The sequence below is a fragment of the Diachasmimorpha longicaudata genome, chromosome 1, assembly GCF_034640455.1.
Source record: "Diachasmimorpha longicaudata isolate KC_UGA_2023 chromosome 1, iyDiaLong2, whole genome shotgun sequence".
NCBI classification, from domain to species: Eukaryota; Metazoa; Arthropoda; class Insecta; order Hymenoptera; family Braconidae; genus Diachasmimorpha; species Diachasmimorpha longicaudata.
In genome coordinates this window covers 3,678,463-3,697,418 of record NC_087225.1, presented here as the reverse complement: position 1 = coordinate 3,697,418, position 18,956 = coordinate 3,678,463, and positions in this window count along the sequence as shown.

Sequence of the window (18,956 nt, the reverse complement as noted above, 5' to 3'; positions counted from 1 at the left end):
CTGGCGCCATTGGATTCGTGAGATGATTTCCGATTTTCCTAGGGGTCCGGGAATTGTCCACAGTCGATTTTTTCGTTTTTCGCATTTTTCTCGGCTCCTGGCCCTCCTAGAAGAAAACGGGCCCGGATTTGGGATCAGACCGTTTTTTGTCCATTTCTTTGGAACTATCATAGCTAGGATCATTTGGCTGGCGCCATTGGAATCGTGAGACGATTTCCGATTTTTCTAGGGGTCCGCGAATTGCCCACAGTAGATTTTTTTGTTTTGCGAAAATCACACCGTTTTTTGACCATATCTTTGGAAATATCATAGCTAGGACAATTTGACTGGCCTCATTGGATTCGTGAGACGATTTCCGATTTTTCTAGGGGTCCGGGAATTTTCTAAAGTCGATTTTTTCGTTTTTCGCGTTTTTCTCGGCTCCTGGCCCTCCTAGAGCAGAACGGGCCCTCATTTGGGATCACAGCGTTTTTAGCCCATATCTTTGGAAATATCATAGCTAGAACACTTTGGCTAGCGTCATTGGAATCGTGAGACGATTTCCCATTTTTCTAGGGGTCCGCGAAATGCCCACAGTCGATTTTTTCGTTTTTCGCATTTTTCTCGGCTCCTGGCCCTCCTAGAGCAAAACGGGCCCGGATTTAGTATCACACCGTTTTTCGTCCATATCTTTGGAAATATCATAGCTAGGAGAATTTGGCTGGCGCCCTTGGATTCGTGAGAGGAGTTCCGATTTTTCTAGGGGTCCGGGAATTTTCTAAAGTCGATTTTTTCGTTTTTTGCGTTTTTCTCGGCTCCTGGCCCTCCTATAGCAAAACGCGGCCGGATTTGGGATCACACCGTTTTCCCCCATATCTTTGGAAATATCACAGCTAGGACCATTTGGCTGGCGCCATTGGATTCGCGATACGATTTCCGATTTTTCTAGGGGTCCGGGAATTTTCTAAAGTCGATTTTTTCGTTTTTCGCGTTTTTCTCGGCTCCTGGCACTCCTAGAGCAAAACGGGCTCGGATTTGGGATCACACGGTTTTTCGTCCCTATCTTTGGAAATATCACAGCTAGGGCAATTTGGCTGGCGCCATTGGATTCGTGAGACGATTTCCGATTTTTCTAGGGGTCCGCGAATTGTCCACAGTCGATTTTTTCGTTTTTCGCATTTTTCCCGGCTCCTGGCCCTCCTAGGGCAAAACGGGCCCGGATTTGGGATCACACCGTTTTTCGTCCATATCTTTGGAAATATCATAGCTAGGACAATTTGGCTGGCACCATTGGATTCGTGAGAGGATTTCCGATTTTTCTAGGGGTCCGGGAATTTTCTTAAGTCGATTTTTTGGTTTTTCGCGTTTTTCTCGGCTCCTGGGCCTCCTAGAGCCAAACGGGCCCGGATTTGGGATCACACCGTTCTTCGCCCATATCTTTGGAAATATCATAGCTAGGGCAATTTGGCTGGCGCCATTGGATTCGTGAGATGATTTCCGATTTTTCTAGGGATCCGGGAATTTTCTAAAGTCGATTTTTTCGTTTATCGCGTTTTTCTCGGCTCCTGGGCCTCCTAGAGCAAAACGGGCCCGGATTTGGGATCACACGGTTTTTCGTCCGTATCTTTGGAAATGTCATAGCTAGGACAATTTGGCTGGCGCCATTGGATTCGCAATACGATTTCCGATTTTTCTAGGGGTCCGGGAATTTTCTAAAGTCGATTTTTTGGTTTTTCGCGTTTTTCTCGGCTCTTGGGCCTCCTAGAGCAAAACGGGCCCGGATTTGGGATCACACCGTTTTTCGTCCATTTCTTTGGAACTATAATATCTAGGGTAATTTGTTCGGCGGCATTGGATTCGTGAGATGATTTCCGATTTTTCTAGGGGTCCGGGAATTGTCCACAGTCGATTTTTTGGTTTTTCGCGTTTTTCTCGGATCCTGGGCCTCCTAGAGCCAAACGGGACTGGATTTGGGATCACACCGTTCTTCGCCCATATCTTCGGAAATATCATAGCTAGGGCAATTTGGCTGGCGCCATTGGATTCGTGAGATGATTTCCGATTTTCCTAGGGGTCCGGGAATTGTCCACAGTCGATTTTTTCGTTTTTCGCATTTTTCTCGGCTCCTGGCCCTCCTAGAAGAAAACGGGCCCGGATTTGGGATCAGACCGTTTTTTGTCCATTTCTTTGGAACTATCATAGCTAGGATCATTTGGCTGGCGCCATTGGAATCGTGAGACGATTTCCGATTTTTCTAGGGGTCCGCGAATTGCCCACAGTAGATTTTTTTGTTTTGCGAAAATCACACCGTTTTTTGACCATATCTTTGGAAATATCATAGCTAGGACAATTTGACTGGCCTCATTGGATTCGTGAGACGATTTCCGATTTTTCTAGGGGTCCGGGAATTTTCTAAAGTCGATTTTTTCGTTTTTCGCGTTTTTCTCGGCTCCTGGCCCTCCTAGAGCAGAACGGGCCCTCATTTGGGATCACAGCGTTTTTAGCCCATATCTTTGGAAATATCATAGCTAGAACACTTTGGCTAGCGTCATTGGAATCGTGAGACGATTTCCGATTTTTCTAGGGGTCCGCGAAATGCCCACAGTCGATTTTTTCGTTTTTCGCATTTTTCTCGGCTCCTGGCCCTCCTAGAGCAAAACGGGCCCGGATTTAGTATCACACCGTTTTTCGTCCATATCTTTGGAAATATCATAGCTAGGAGAATTTGGCTGGCGCCCTTGGATTCGTGAGAGGAGTTCCGATTTTTCTAGGGGTCCGGGAATTTTCTAAAGTCGATTTTTTCGTTTTTTGCGTTTTTCTCGGCTCCTGGCCCTCCTATAGCAAAACGCGGCCGGATTTGGGATCACACCGTTTTCCCCCATATCTTTGGAAATATCACAGCTAGGACCATTTGGCTGGCGCCATTGGATTCGCGATACGATTTCCGATTTTTCTAGGGGTCCGGGAATTTTCTAAAGTCGATTTTTTCGTTTTTCGCGTTTTTCTCGGCTCCTGGCACTCCTAGAGCAAAACGGGCTCGGATTTGGGATCACACGGTTTTTCGTCCCTATCTTTGGAAATATCACAGCTAGGGCAATTTGGCTGGCGCCATTGGATTCGTGAGACGATTTCCGATTTTTCTAGGGGTCCGCGAATTGTCCACAGTCGATTTTTTCGTTTTTCGCATTTTTCCCGGCTCCTGGCCCTCCTAGGGCAAAACGGGCCCGGATTTGGGATCACACCGTTTTTCGTCCATATCTTTGGAAATATCATAGCTAGGACAATTTGGCTGGCACCATTGGATTCGTGAGAGGATTTCCGATTTTTCTAGGGGTCCGGGAATTTTCTTAAGTCGATTTTTTGGTTTTTCGCGTTTTTCTCGGCTCCTGGGCCTCCTAGAGCCAAACGGGCCCGGATTTGGGATCACACCGTTCTTCGCCCATATCTTTGGAAATATCATAGCTAGGGCAATTTGGCTGGCGCCATTTGATTCGTTAGACGATTTCCGATTTTTCTAGGGGTCCGCGAATTGTCCACAGTCGATTTTTTCGTTTTTCGCATTTTTCTCGGCTCTTGGCCCTCCTAGAGCAAAACGGGCCCGGATTTGGGATCACACCGTTTTTCGTCCATTTCTTTGGAACTATCATAGCTAGGATAATTTGGCTGGCGCCATTGGAATCGTGAGACGATTTCCGATTTTTCTAGGGGTCCGCGAATTGCCCACAGTAGATTTTTTCGTTTTGCGAAAATCACACCGTTTTTTGACCATATCTTTGGAAATATCATAGCTAGAACACTTTGGCTAGCGTCATTGGAATCGTGAGACGATTTCCAATTTTTCTAGGGGTCCGCGAATTGCCCACAGTACATTTTTTCGTTTTGCGCATTTTTCTCGGCTCTTGGCCCTCCTAGAGCAAAACGGGCCCGGATTTGGGATCACACGGTTTTTCGTCCCTATCTTTGGAAATATCACAGCTAGGGCAATTTGGCTGGCGCCATTGGATTCGTGAGACGATTTCCGATTTTTCTAAATGTCCGGGACTTTTCTCGGCTCCTGGCCCTCCTAGAGCAAAACGGGCCCGGATTTAGTATCACACCGTTTTTCGTCCATATCTTTGGAAATATCATAGCTAGGAGAATTTGGCTGGCGCCCTTGGATTCGTGAGAGGAGTTCCGATTTTTCTAGGGGTCCGGGAATTTTCTAAAGTCGATTTTTTCGTTTTTTGCGTTTTTCTCGGCTCCTGGCCCTCCTATAGCAAAACGCGGCCGGATTTGGGATCACACCGTTTTCCCCCATATCTTTGGAAATATCACAGCTAGGACCATTTGGCTGGCGCCATTGGATTCGCGATACGATTTCCGATTTTTCTAGGGGTCCGGGAATTTTCTAAAGTCGATTTTTTCGTTTTTCGCGTTTTTCTCGGCTCCTGGCACTCCTAGAGCAAAACGGGCTCGGATTTGGGATCACACGGTTTTTCGTCCCTATCTTTGGAAATATCACAGCTAGGGCAATTTGGCTGGCGCCATTGGATTCGTGAGACGATTTCCGATTTTTCTAGGGGTCCGCGAATTGTCCACAGTCGATTTTTTCGTTTTTCGCATTTTTCCCGGCTCCTGGCCCTCCTAGGGCAAAACGGGCCCGGATTTGGGATCACACCGTTTTTCGTCCATATCTTTGGAAATATCATAGCTAGGACAATTTGGCTGGCACCATTGGATTCGTGAGAGGATTTCCGATTTTTCTAGGGGTCCGGGAATTTTCTTAAGTCGATTTTTTGGTTTTTCGCGTTTTTCTCGGCTCCTGGGCCTCCTAGAGCCAAACGGGCCCGGATTTGGGATCACACCGTTCTTCGCCCATATCTTTGGAAATATCATAGCTAGGGCAATTTGGCTGGCGCCATTTGATTCGTTAGACGATTTCCGATTTTTCTAGGGGTCCGCGAATTGTCCACAGTCGATTTTTTCGTTTTTCGCATTTTTCTCGGCTCTTGGCCCTCCTAGAGCAAAACGGGCCCGGATTTGGGATCACACCGTTTTTCGTCCATTTCTTTGGAACTATCATAGCTAGGATAATTTGGCTGGCGCCATTGGAATCGTGAGACGATTTCCGATTTTTCTAGGGGTCCGCGAATTGCCCACAGTAGATTTTTTCGTTTTGCGAAAATCACACCGTTTTTTGACCATATCTTTGGAAATATCATAGCTAGAACACTTTGGCTAGCGTCATTGGAATCGTGAGACGATTTCCAATTTTTCTAGGGGTCCGCGAATTGCCCACAGTACATTTTTTCGTTTTGCGCATTTTTCTCGGCTCTTGGCCCTCCTAGAGCAAAACGGGCCCGGATTTGGGATCACACGGTTTTTCGTCCCTATCTTTGGAAATATCACAGCTAGGGCAATTTGGCTGGCGCCATTGGATTCGTGAGACGATTTCCGATTTTTCTAAATGTCCGGGACTTTTCTCGGCTCCTGGGCCTCCTAGAGCAAAACGGGCTCGGATTTGGGATCACACGGTTTTTCGTCCCTATCTTTGGAAATATCACAGCTAGGGCAATTTGGCTGGCGCCATTGGATTCGTGAGACGATTTCCGATTTTTCTAAGGGTCCGGGACTTTTCTCGGCTCCTGGGCCTCCTAGAGCAAAACGGGCCCGGTTTTGGGATCACACCGTTTTTCGTCCATATTTTTGGAAATATCATAGCTAGGACAATTTGGCTGGCGCCATTGGATTCGTGAGACGATTTCCTATGTTTCTAGGGGTCCGGGAATTTTCTAAAGTCGATTTTTTCGTTTTTCGCGTTTTTCTCGGCTCCCGGGCCTCCTAGAGCAAAACGGGCCCGGATTTGGCATCACACGGTTTTTCGTCCCTATCTTTGGAAATATCACAGCTAGGACAATTTGGCTGGCGCCATTGGATTCGCAATACGATTTCCGATTTTTCTAGGGGTCCGGGAATTTTCTAAAGTCGATTTTTTCGTTTTTCGCGTTTTTCTCGGCTCCTGGGCCTCCTAGAGCAAAACGGGCCCGGATTTGGGATCACACCGTTTTTCGTCCATTTCTTTGGAACTATCATAGCTAGGATAATTTGGCTGGCGCCATTGGAATCGTGAGACGATTTCCGATTTTTCTAGGGGTCCGCGAATTGCCCACAGTAGATTTTTTCGTTTTGCGAAAATCACACCGTTTTTTGACCATATCTTTGGAAATATCATAGCTAGAACACTTTGGCTAGCGTCATTGGAATCGTGAGACGATTTCCAATTTTTCTAGGGGTCCGCGAATTGCCCACAGTACATTTTTTCGTTTTGCGCGTTTTTCTCGGCTCCTGGCCCTCCTAGAGCAAAACGGGCCCGGATTTGGGATCACACCGTTTTTCGTCCATTTCTTTGGAACTATAATATCTAGGGTAATTTGTTCGGCGGCATTGGATTCGTGAGATGATTTCCGATTTTTCTAGGGGTCCGGGAATTGTCCACAGTCGATTTTTTCGTTTTTCGCATTTTTCTCGGCTCCTGGCCCTCCTAGAAGAAAACGGGCCCGGATTTGGGTTCACACCGTTTTTTGTCCATTTCTTTGGAACTATCATAGCTAGGATAATTTGGCTGGCGCCATTGGAATCGTGAGACGATTTCCGATTTTTCTAGGGGTCCGGGAATTTTCTAAAGTCGATTTTTTCGTTTTTCGCGTTTTTCTCGGCTCCTGGCACTGCTAGAGCAAAACGGGCCCGGATTTGGGATCACACGGTTTTTCGTCCCTATCTTTGGAAATATCACAGCTAGGGCAATTTGGCTGGCGCCATTGGATTCGTGAGACGATTTCCGATTTTTCTAAGGGTCCGGGACTTTTCTCGGCTCCTGGGCCTCCTAGAGCAAAACGGGCCCGGATTTGGGATCACACCGTTTTTCGTCCATTTCTTTGGAACTATAATATCTAGGGTAATTTGTTCGGCGGCATTGGATTCGTGAGATGATTTCCGATTTTTCTAGGGGTCCGGGAATTGTCCACAGTCGATTTTTTGGTTTTTCGCGTTTTTCTCGGCTCCTGGGCCTCCTAGAGCCAAACGGGCCTGGATTTCAGATCACACCGTTCTTCGCCCATATCTTTGGAAATATCATAGCTAGGGCAATTTGGCTGGCGCCATTGGATTCGTGAGACGATTTCCTATGTTTCTAGGGGTCCGGGAATTTTCTAAAGTCGATTTTTTCGTTTTTCGCGTTTTTCTCGGCTCCCGGGCCTCCTAGAGCAAAACGGGCCCGGATTTGGCATCACACGGTTTTTCGTCCCTATCTTTGGAAATATCACAGCTAGGACAATTTGGCTGGCGCCATTGGATTCGCAATACGATTTCCGATTTTTCTAGGGGTCCGGGAATTTTCTAAAGTCGATTTTTTCGTTTTTCGCGTTTTTCTCGGCTCCTGGGCCTCCTAGAGCAAAACGGGCCCGGATTTGGGATCACACCGTTTTTCGTCCATTTCTTTGGAACTATCATAGCTAGGATAATTTGGCTGGCGCCATTGGAATCGTGAGACGATTTCCGATTTTTCTAGGGGTCCGCGAATTGCCCACAGTAGATTTTTTCGTTTTGCGAAAATCACACCGTTTTTTGACCATATCTTTGGAAATATCATAGCTAGAACACTTTGGCTAGCGTCATTGGAATCGTGAGACGATTTCCAATTTTTCTAGGGGTCCGCGAATTGCCCACAGTACATTTTTTCGTTTTGCGCGTTTTTCTCGGCTCCTGGCCCTCCTAGAGCAAAACGGGCCCGGATTTGGGATCACACCGTTTTTCGTCCATTTCTTTGGAACTATAATATCTAGGGTAATTTGTTCGGCGGCATTGGATTCGTGAGATGATTTCCGATTTTTCTAGGGGTCCGGGAATTGTCCACAGTCGATTTTTTCGTTTTTCGCATTTTTCTCGGCTCCTGGCCCTCCTAGAAGAAAACGGGCCCGGATTTGGGTTCACACCGTTTTTTGTCCATTTCTTTGGAACTATCATAGCTAGGATAATTTGGCTGGCGCCATTGGAATCGTGAGACGATTTCCGATTTTTCTAGGGGTCCGGGAATTTTCTAAAGTCGATTTTTTCGTTTTTCGCGTTTTTCTCGGCTCCTGGCACTGCTAGAGCAAAACGGGCCCGGATTTGGGATCACACGGTTTTTCGTCCCTATCTTTGGAAATATCACAGCTAGGGCAATTTGGCTGGCGCCATTGGATTCGTGAGACGATTTCCGATTTTTCTAAGGGTCCGGGACTTTTCTCGGCTCCTGGGCCTCCTAGAGCAAAACGGGCCCGGATTTGGGATCACACCGTTTTTCGTCCATTTCTTTGGAACTATAATATCTAGGGTAATTTGTTCGGCGGCATTGGATTCGTGAGATGATTTCCGATTTTTCTAGGGGTCCGGGAATTGTCCACAGTCGATTTTTTGGTTTTTCGCGTTTTTCTCGGCTCCTGGGCCTCCTAGAGCCAAACGGGCCTGGATTTCAGATCACACCGTTCTTCGCCCATATCTTTGGAAATATCATAGCTAGGGCAATTTGGCTGGCGCCATTGGATTCGTGAGATGATTTCCGATTTTTCTAGGGGTCCGGGAATTGTCCACAGTCGATTTTTTCGTTTTTCGCATTTTTCTCGGCTCCTGGCCCTCCTAGAAGAAAACGGGCCCGGATTTGGGATCACACCGTTTTTTGTCCATTTCTTTGGAACTATCATAGCTAGGATAATTTGGCTGGCGCCATTGGAATCGTGAGACGATTTCCGATTTTTCTAGGGGTCCGCGAATTGCCCACAGTAGATTTTTTCGTTTTGCGAAAATCACACCGTTTTTTGACCATATCTTTGGAAATATCATAGCTAGGACAATTTGACTGGCCTCATTGGATTCGTCAGACGATTTCCGATTTTTCTAGGGGTCCGGGAAATTTCTAAAGTCGATTTTTTCGTTTTTCGCGTTTTTCTCGGCTCCTGGCCCTCCTAGAGCAGAACGGGCCCTCATTTGGGATCACAGCGTTTTTAGCCCATATCTTTGGAAATATCATAGCTAGAACACTTTGGCTAGCGTCATTGGAATCGTGAGACGATTTCCGATTTTTCTAGGGGTCCGCGAATTGCCCACAGTCGATTTTTTCGTTTTTCGCATTTTTCTCGGCTCCTGGCCCTCCTAGAGCAACACGGGCCCGGATTTGGTATCACACCGTTTTTCTTCCATATCTTTGGAAATATCATAGCTAGGACAATTTGGCTGGCGCCCTTGGATTCGTGAGAGGAGTTCCGATTTTTCTAGGGGTCCGGGAATTTTCTAAAGTCGATTTTTTCGTTTTTTGCGTTTTTCTCGGCTCCTGGCCCTCCTATAGCAAAACGCGGCCGGATTTGGGATCACACCGTTTTCTCCCATATCTTTGGAAATATCACAGCTAGGACCATTTGGCTGGCGCCATTGGATTCGCGATACGATTTCCGATTTTTCTAGGGGTCCGGGAATTTTCTAAAGTCGATTTTTTCGTTTTTCGCGTTTTTCTCGGCTCCTGGCACTCCTAGAGCAAAACGGGCCCGGATTTGGGATCACACGGTTTTTCGTCCCTATCTTTGGAAATATCACAGCTAGGGCAATTTGGCTGGCGCCATTGGATTCGTGAGACGATTTCCGATTTTTCTAAGGGTCCGGGACTTTTCTCGGCTCCTGGGCCTCCTAGAGCAAAACGGGCCCGGATTTGGGATCACACCGTTTTTCGTCCATATCTTTGGAAATATCATAGCTAGGACAATTTGGCTGGCGCCATTGGATTCGTGAGACGATTTCCTATGTTTCTAGGGGTCCGGGAATTTTCTAAAGTCGATTTTTTCGTTTTTCGCGTTTTTCTCGGCTCCCGGGCCTCCTAGAGCAAAACGGGCCCGGATTTGGCATCACACGGTTTTTCGTCCCTATCTTTGGAAATATCACAGCTAGGACAATTTGGCTGGCGCCATTGGATTCGCAATACGATTTCCGATTTTTCTAGGGGTCCGGGAATTTTCTAAAGTCGATTTTTTCGTTTTTCGCGTTTTTCTCGGCTCCTGGCACTGCTAGAGCAAAACGGGCCCGGATTTGGGATCACACGGTTTTTCGTCCCTATCTTTGGAAATATCACAGCTAGGGCAATTTGGCTGGCGCCATTGGATTCGTGAGACGATTTCCGATTTTTCTAAGGGTCCGGGACTTTTCTCGGCTCCTGGGCCTCCTAGAGCAAAACGGGCCCGGATTTGGGATCACACCGTTTTTCGTCCATATCTTTGGAAATATCATAGCTAGGACAATTTGGCTGGCGCCATTGGATTCGTGAGACGATTTCCTATGTTTCTAGGGGTCCGGGAATTTTCTAAAGTCGATTTTTTCGTTTTTCGCGTTTTTCTCGGCTCCCGGGCCTCCTAGAGCAAAACGGGCCCGGATTTGGCATCACACGGTTTTTCGTCCCTATCTTTGGAAATATCACAGCTAGGACAATTTGGCTGGCACCATTGGATTCGTGAGAGGATTTCCGATTTTTCTAGGGGTCCGGGAATTTTCTTAAGTCGATTTTTTGGTTTTTCGCGTTTTTCTCGGCTCCTGGGCCTCCTAGAGCCAAACGGGCCCGGATTTGGGATCACACCGTTCTTCGCCCATATCTTTGGAAATATCATAGCTAGGGCAATTTGGCTGGCGCCATTTGATTCGTTAGACGATTTCCGATTTTTCTAGGGGTCCGCGAATTGTCCACAGTCGATTTTTTCGTTTTTCGCATTTTTCTCGGCTCTTGGCCCTCCTAGAGCAAAACGGGCCCGGATTTGGGATCACACCGTTTTTCGTCCATTTCTTTGGAACTATCATAGCTAGGATAATTTGGCTGGCGCCATTGGAATCGTGAGACGATTTCCGATTTTTCTAGGGGTCCGCGAATTGCCCACAGTAGATTTTTTCGTTTTGCGAAAATCACACCGTTTTTTGACCATATCTTTGGAAATATCATAGCTAGAACACTTTGGCTAGCGTCATTGGAATCGTGAGACGATTTCCGATTTTTCTAGGGGTCCGGGAATTTTCTAAAGTCGATTTTTTCGTTTTTCGCGTTTTTCTCGGCTCCTGGCACTGCTAGAGCAAAACGGGCCCGGATTTGGGATCACACGGTTTTTCGTCCCTATCTTTGGAAATATCACAGCTAGGGCAATTTGGCTGGCGCCATTGGATTCGTGAGACGATTTCCGATTTTTCTAAGGGTCCGGGACTTTTCTCGGCTCCTGGGCCTCCTAGAGCAAAACGGGCCCGGATTTGGGATCACACCGTTTTTCGTCCATATCTTTGGAAATATCACAGCTAGGACCATTTGGCTGGCGCCATTGGATTCGCGATACGATTTCCGATTTTTCTAGGGGTCCGGGAATTTTCTAAAGTCGATTTTTTCGTTTTTCGCGTTTTTCTCGGCTCCTGGCACTCCTAGAGCAAAACGGGCCCGGATTTGGGATCACACGGTTTTTCGTCCCTATCTTTGGAAATATCACAGCTAGGGCAATTTGGCTGGCGCCATTGGATTCGTGAGACGATTTCCGATTTTTCTAAGGGTCCGGGACTTTTCTCGGCTCCTGGGCCTCCTAGAGCAAAACGGGCCCGGATTTGGGATCACACCGTTTTTCGTCCATATCTTTGGAAATATCATAGCTAGGACAATTTGGCTGGCGCCATTGGATTCGTGAGACGATTTCCTATGTTTCTAGGGGTCCGGGAATTTTCTAAAGTCGATTTTTTCGTTTTTCGCGTTTTTCTCGGCTCCCGGGCCTCCTAGAGCAAAACGGGCCCGGATTTGGCATCACACGGTTTTTCGTCCCTATCTTTGGAAATATCACAGCTAGGACAATTTGGCTGGCGCCATTGGATTCGCAATACGATTTCCGATTTTTCTAGGGGTCCGGGAATTTTCTAAAGTCGATTTTTTCGTTTTTCGCGTTTTTCTCGGCTCCTGGGCCTCCTAGAGCAAAACGGGCCCGGATTTGGGATCACACCGTTTTTCGTCCATTTCTTTGGAACTATAATATCTAGGGTAATTTGTTCGGCGGCATTGGATTCGTGAGATGATTTCCGATTTTTCTAGGGGTCCGGGAATTGTCCACAGTCGATTTTTTGGTTTTTCGCGTTTTTCTCGGCTCCTGGGCCTCCTAGAGCCAAACGGGCCTGGATTTGGGATCACACCGTTCTTCGCCCATATCTTTGGAAATATCATAGCTAGGGCAATTTGGCTGGCGCCATTTGATTCGTTAGACGATTTCCGATTTTTCTAGGGGTCCGCGAATTGTCCACAGTCGATTTTTTCGTTTTTCGCATTTTTCTCGGCTCTTGGCCCTCCTAGAGCAAAACGGGCCCGGATTTGGGATCACACCGTTTTTCGTCCATTTCTTTGGAACTATCATAGCTAGGATAATTTGGCTGGCGCCATTGGAATCGTGAGACGATTTCCGATTTTTCTAGGGGTCCGCGAATTGCCCACAGTAGATTTTTTCGTTTTGCGAAAATCACACCGTTTTTTGACCATATCTTTGGAAATATCATAGCTAGAACACTTTGGCTAGCGTCATTGGAATCGTGAGACGATTTCCAATTTTTCTAGGGGTCCGCGAATTGCCCACAGTACATTTTTTCGTTTTGCGCGTTTTTCTCGGCTCCTGGCCCTCCTAGAGCCAAACGGGCCCGGATTTGGGATCACACCGTTTTCCCCCATATCTTTGGAAATATCACAGCTAGGACCATTTGGCTGGCGCCATTGGATTCGCGATACGATTTCCGATTTTTCTAGGGGTCCGGGAATTTTCTAAAGTCGATTTTTTCGTTTTTCGCGTTTTTCTCGGCTCCTGGCACTCCTAGAGCAAAACGGGCCCGGATTTGGGATCACACGGTTTTTCGTCCCTATCTTTGGAAATATCACAGCTAGGGCAATTTGGCTGGCGCCATTGGATTCGTGAGACGATTTCCGATTTTTCTAGGGGTCCGCGAATTGTCCACAGTCGATTTTTTCGTTTTTCGCATTTTTCCCGGCTCCTGGCCCTCCTAGGGCAAAACGGGCCCGGATTTGGGATCACACCGTTTTTCGTCCATATCTTTGGAAATATCATAGCTAGGACAATTTGGCTGGCACCATTGGATTCGTGAGAGGATTTCCGATTTTTCTAGGGGTCCGGGAATTTTCTTAAGTCGATTTTTTGGTTTTTCGCGTTTTTCTCGGCTCCTGGGCCTCCTAGAGCCAAACGGGCCCGGATTTGGGATCACACCGTTCTTCGCCCATATCTTTGGAAATATCATAGCTAGGGCAATTTGGCTGGCGCCATTTGATTCGTTAGACGATTTCCGATTTTTCTAGGGGTCCGCGAATTGTCCACAGTCGATTTTTTCGTTTTTCGCATTTTTCTCGGCTCTTGGCCCTCCTAGAGCAAAACGGGCCCGGATTTGGGATCACACCGTTTTTCGTCCATTTCTTTGGAACTATCATAGCTAGGATAATTTGGCTGGCGCCATTGGAATCGTGAGACGATTTCCGATTTTTCTAGGGGTCCGCGAATTGCCCACAGTAGATTTTTTCGTTTTGCGAAAATCACACCGTTTTTTGACCATATCTTTGGAAATATCATAGCTAGAACACTTTGGCTAGCGTCATTGGAATCGTGAGACGATTTCCGATTTTTCTAGGGGTCCGGGAATTTTCTAAAGTCGATTTTTTCGTTTTTCGCGTTTTTCTCGGCTCCTGGCACTGCTAGAGCAAAACGGGCCCGGATTTGGGATCACACGGTTTTTCGTCCCTATCTTTGGAAATATCACAGCTAGGGCAATTTGGCTGGCGCCATTGGATTCGTGAGACGATTTCCGATTTTTCTAAGGGTCCGGGACTTTTCTCGGCTCCTGGGCCTCCTAGAGCAAAACGGGCCCGGATTTGGGATCACACCGTTTTTCGTCCATATCTTTGGAAATATCATAGCTAGGACAATTTGGCTGGCGCCATTGGATTCGTGAGACGATTTCCTATGTTTCTAGGGGTCCGGGAATTTTCTAAAGTCGATTTTTTCGTTTTTCGCGTTTTTCTCGGCTCCCGGGCCTCCTAGAGCAAAACGGGCCCGGATTTGGCATCACACGGTTTTTCGTCCCTATCTTTGGAAATATCACAGCTAGGACAATTTGGCTGGCACCATTGGATTCGTGAGAGGATTTCCGATTTTTCTAGGGGTCCGGGAATTTTCTTAAGTCGATTTTTTGGTTTTTCGCGTTTTTCTCGGCTCCTGGGCCTCCTAGAGCCAAACGGGCCCGGATTTGGGATCACACCGTTCTTCGCCCATATCTTTGGAAATATCATAGCTAGGGCAATTTGGCTGGCGCCATTTGATTCGTTAGACGATTTCCGATTTTTCTAGGGGTCCGCGAATTGTCCACAGTCGATTTTTTCGTTTTTCGCATTTTTCTCGGCTCTTGGCCCTCCTAGAGCAAAACGGGCCCGGATTTGGGATCACACCGTTTTTCGTCCATTTCTTTGGAACTATCATAGCTAGGATAATTTGGCTGGCGCCATTGGAATCGTGAGACGATTTCCGATTTTTCTAGGGGTCCGCGAATTGCCCACAGTAGATTTTTTCGTTTTGCGAAAATCACACCGTTTTTTGACCATATCTTTGGAAATATCATAGCTAGAACACTTTGGCTAGCGTCATTGGAATCGTGAGACGATTTCCGATTTTTCTAGGGGTCCGGGAATTTTCTAAAGTCGATTTTTTCGTTTTTCGCGTTTTTCTCGGCTCCTGGCACTGCTAGAGCAAAACGGGCCCGGATTTGGGATCACACGGTTTTTCGTCCCTATCTTTGGAAATATCACAGCTAGGGCAATTTGGCTGGCGCCATTGGATTCGTGAGACGATTTCCGATTTTTCTAAGGGTCCGGGACTTTTCTCGGCTCCTGGGCCTCCTAGAGCAAAACGGGCCCGGATTTGGGATCACACCGTTTTTCGTCCATATCTTTGGAAATATCATAGCTAGGACAATTTGGCTGGCGCCATTGGATTCGTGAGACGATTTCCTATGTTTCTAGGGGTCCGGGAATTTTCTTAAGTCGATTTTTTGGTTTTTCGCGTTTTTCTCGGCTCCTGGGCCTCCTAGAGCCAAACGGGCCCGGATTTGGGATCACACCGTTCTTCGCCCATATCTTTGGAAATATCATAGCTAGGGCAATTTGGCTGGCGCCATTTGATTCGTTAGACGATTTCCGAATTTTCTAGGGGTCCGCGAATTGTCCACAGTCGATTTTTTCGTTTTTCGCATTTTTCTCGGCTCTTGGCCCTCCTAGAGCAAAACGGGCCCGGATTTGGGATCACACCGTTTTTCGTCCATTTCTTTGGAACTATCATAGCTAGGATAATTTGGCTGGCGCCATTGGAATCGTGAGACGATTTCCGATTTTTCTAGGGGTCCGCGAATTGCCCACAGTAGATTTTTTCGTTTTGCGAAAATCACACCGTTTTTTGACCATATCTTTGGAAATATCATAGCTAGGACAATTTGACTGGCCTCATTGGATTCGTCAGACGATTTCCGATTTTTCTAGGGGTCCGGGAATTTTCTAAAGTCGATTTTTTCGTTTTTCGCGTTTTTCTCGGCTCCTGGCCCTCCTAGAGCAGAACGGGCCCTCATTTGGGATCACAGCGTTTTTAGCCCATATCTTTGGAAATATCATAGCTAGAACACTTTGGATAGCGTCATTGGAATCGTGAGACGATTTCCGATTTTTCTAGGGGTCCGCGAATTGCCCACAGTCGATTTTTTCGTTTTTCGCATTTTTCTCGGCTCCTGGCCCTCCTAGAGCAACACGGGCCCGGATTTGGTATCACACCGTTTTTCTTCCATATCTTTGGAAATATCATAGCTAGGACAATTTGGCTGGCGCCCTTGGATTCGTGAGAGGAGTTCCGATTTTTCTAGGGGTCCGGGAATTTTCTAAAGTCGATTTTTTCGTTTTTTGCGTTTTTCTCGGCTCCTGGCCCTCCTATAGCAAAACGCGGCCGGATTTGGGATCACACCGTTTTCTCCCATATCTTTGGAAATATCACAGCTAGGACCATTTGGCTGGCGCCATTGGATTCGCGATACGATTTCCGATTTTTCTAGGGGTCCGGGAATTTTCTAAAGTCGATTTTTTCGTTTTTCGCGTTTTTCTCGGCTCCTGGCACTCCTAGAGCAAAACGGGCCCGGATTTGGGATCACACGGTTTTTCGTCCCTATCTTTGGAAATATCACAGCTAGGGCAATTTGGCTGGCGCCATTGGATTCGTGAGACGATTTCCGATTTTTCTAAGGGTCCGGGACTTTTCTCGGCTCCTGGGCCTCCTAGAGCAAAACGGGCCCGGATTTGGGATCACACCGTTTTTCGTCCATATCTTTGGAAATATCATAGCTAGGACAATTTGGCTGGCGCCATTGGATTCGTGAGACGATTTCCTATGTTTCTAGGGGTCCGGGAATTTTCTAAAGTCGATTTTTTCGTTTTTCGCGTTTTTCTCGGCTCCCGGGCCTCCTAGAGCAAAACGGGCCCGGATTTGGCATCACACGGTTTTTCGTCCCTATCTTTGGAAATATCACAGCTAGGACAATTTGGCTGGCGCCATTGGATTCGCAATACGATTTCCGATTTTTCTAGGGGTCCGGGAATTTTCTAAAGTCGATTTTTTCGTTTTTCGCGTTTTTCTCGGCTCCTGGGCCTCCTAGAGCAAAACGGGCCCGGATTTGGGATCACACCGTTTTTCATCCATTTCTTTGGAACTATAATATCTAGGATAATTTGTTCGGCGGCATTGGATTCGTGAGATGATTTCCGATTTTTCTAGGGGTCCGGGAATTGTCCACAGTCGATTTTTTGGTTTTTCGCGTTTTTCTCGGCTCCTGGGCCTCCTAGAGCCAAACGGGCCTGGATTTGGGATCACACCGTTCTTCGCCCATATCTTTGGAAATATCATAGCTAGGGCAATTTGGCTGGCGCCATTGGATTCGTGAGATGATTTCCGATTTTCCTAGGGGTCCGGGAATTGTCCACAGTCGATTTTTTCGTTTTTCGCATTTTTCTCGGCTCCTGGCCCTCCTAGAAGAAAACGGGCCCGGATTTGGGATCAGACCGTTTTTTGTCCATTTCTTTGGAACTATCATAGCTAGGATCATTTGGCTGACGCCATTGGAATCGTGAGACGATTTCCGATTTTTCTAGGGGTCCGCGAATTGCCCACAGTAGATTTTTTTGTTTTGCGAAAATCACACCGTTTTTTGACCATATCTTTGGAAATATCATAGCTAGGACAATTTGACTGGCCTCATTGGATTCGTGAGACGATTTCCGATTTTTCTAGGGGTCCGGGAATTTTCTAAAGTCGATTTTTTCGTTTTTCGCGTTTTTCTCGGCTCCTGGCCCTCCTAGAGCAGAACGGGCCCTCATTTGGGATCACAGCGTTTTTAGCCCATATCTTTGGAAATATCATAGCTAGAACACTTTGGCTAGCGTCATTGGAATCGTGAGACGATTTCCGATTTTTCTAGGGGTCCGCGAAATGCCCACAGTCGATTTTTTCGTTTTTCGCATTTTTCTCGGCTCCTGGCCCTCCTAGAGCAAAACGGGCCCGGGTTTGGTATCACACCGTTTTTCGTCCATATCTTTGGAAATATCATAGCTAGGAGAATTTGGCTGGCGCCCTTGGATTCGTGAGAGGAGTTCCGATTTTTCTAGGGGTCCGGGAATTTTCTAAAGTCGATTTTTTCGTTTTTTGCGTTTTTCTCGGCTCCTGGCCCTCCTATAGCAAAACGCGGCCGGATTTGGGATCACACCGTTTTCCCCCATATCTTTGGAAATATCATAGCTAGGACCATTTGGCTGGCGCCATTGGATTCGCGATACGATTTCCGATTTTTCTAGGGGTCCGGGAATTTTCTAAAGTCGATTTTTTCGTTTTTCGCGTTTTTCTCGGCTCCTGGCACTCCTAGAGCAAAACGGGCTCGGATTTGGGATCACACGGTTTTTCGTCCCTATCTTTGGAAATATCACAGCTAGGGCAATTTGGCTGGCGCCATTGGATTCGTGAGACGATTTCCGATTTTTCTAGGGGTCCGGGAATTTTCTAAAGTCGATTTTTTCGTTTTTCGCGTTTTTCCCGGCTCCTGGCACTCCTAGAGCAAAACGGGCTCGGATTTGGGATCACACGGTTTTTCGTCCCTATCTTTGGAAATATCACAGCTAGGGCAATTTGGCTGGCGCCATTGGATTCGTGAGACGATTTCCGATTTTTCTAGGGGTCCGCGAATTGTCCACAGTCGATTTTTTCGTTTTTCGCATTTTTCCCGGCTCCTGGCCCTCCTAGGGCAAAACGGGCCCGGATTTGGGATCACACCGTTTTTCGTCCATATCTTTGGAAATATCATAGCTAGGACAATTTGGCTGGCACCATTGGATTCGTGAGAGGATTTCCGATTTTTCTAGGGGTCCGCGAATTGTCCACAGTCGATTTTTTCGTTTTTCGCATTTTTCTCGGCTCTTGGCCCTCCTAGAGCAAAACGGGCCCGGATTTGGGATCACACCGTTTTTCGTCCATTTCTTTGGAACTATCATGACTAGGATAATTTGGCTGGCGCCATTGGAATCGTGAGACGATTTCCGATTTTTCTAGGGGTCCGCGAATTGCCCACAGTAGATTTTTTCGTTTTGCGAAAATCACACCGTTTTTTGACCATATCTTTGGAAATATCATAGCTAGGACAATTTGACTGGCCTCATTGGATTCGTCAGACGATTTCCGATTTTTCTAGGGGTCCGGGAATTTTCTAAAGTCGATTTTTTCGTTTTTCGCGTTTTTCTCGGCTCCTGGCCCTCCTAGAGCAGAACGGGCCCTCATTTGGGATCACAGCGTTTTTAGCCCATATCTTTGGAAATATCATAGCTAGAACACTTTGGCTAGCGTCAT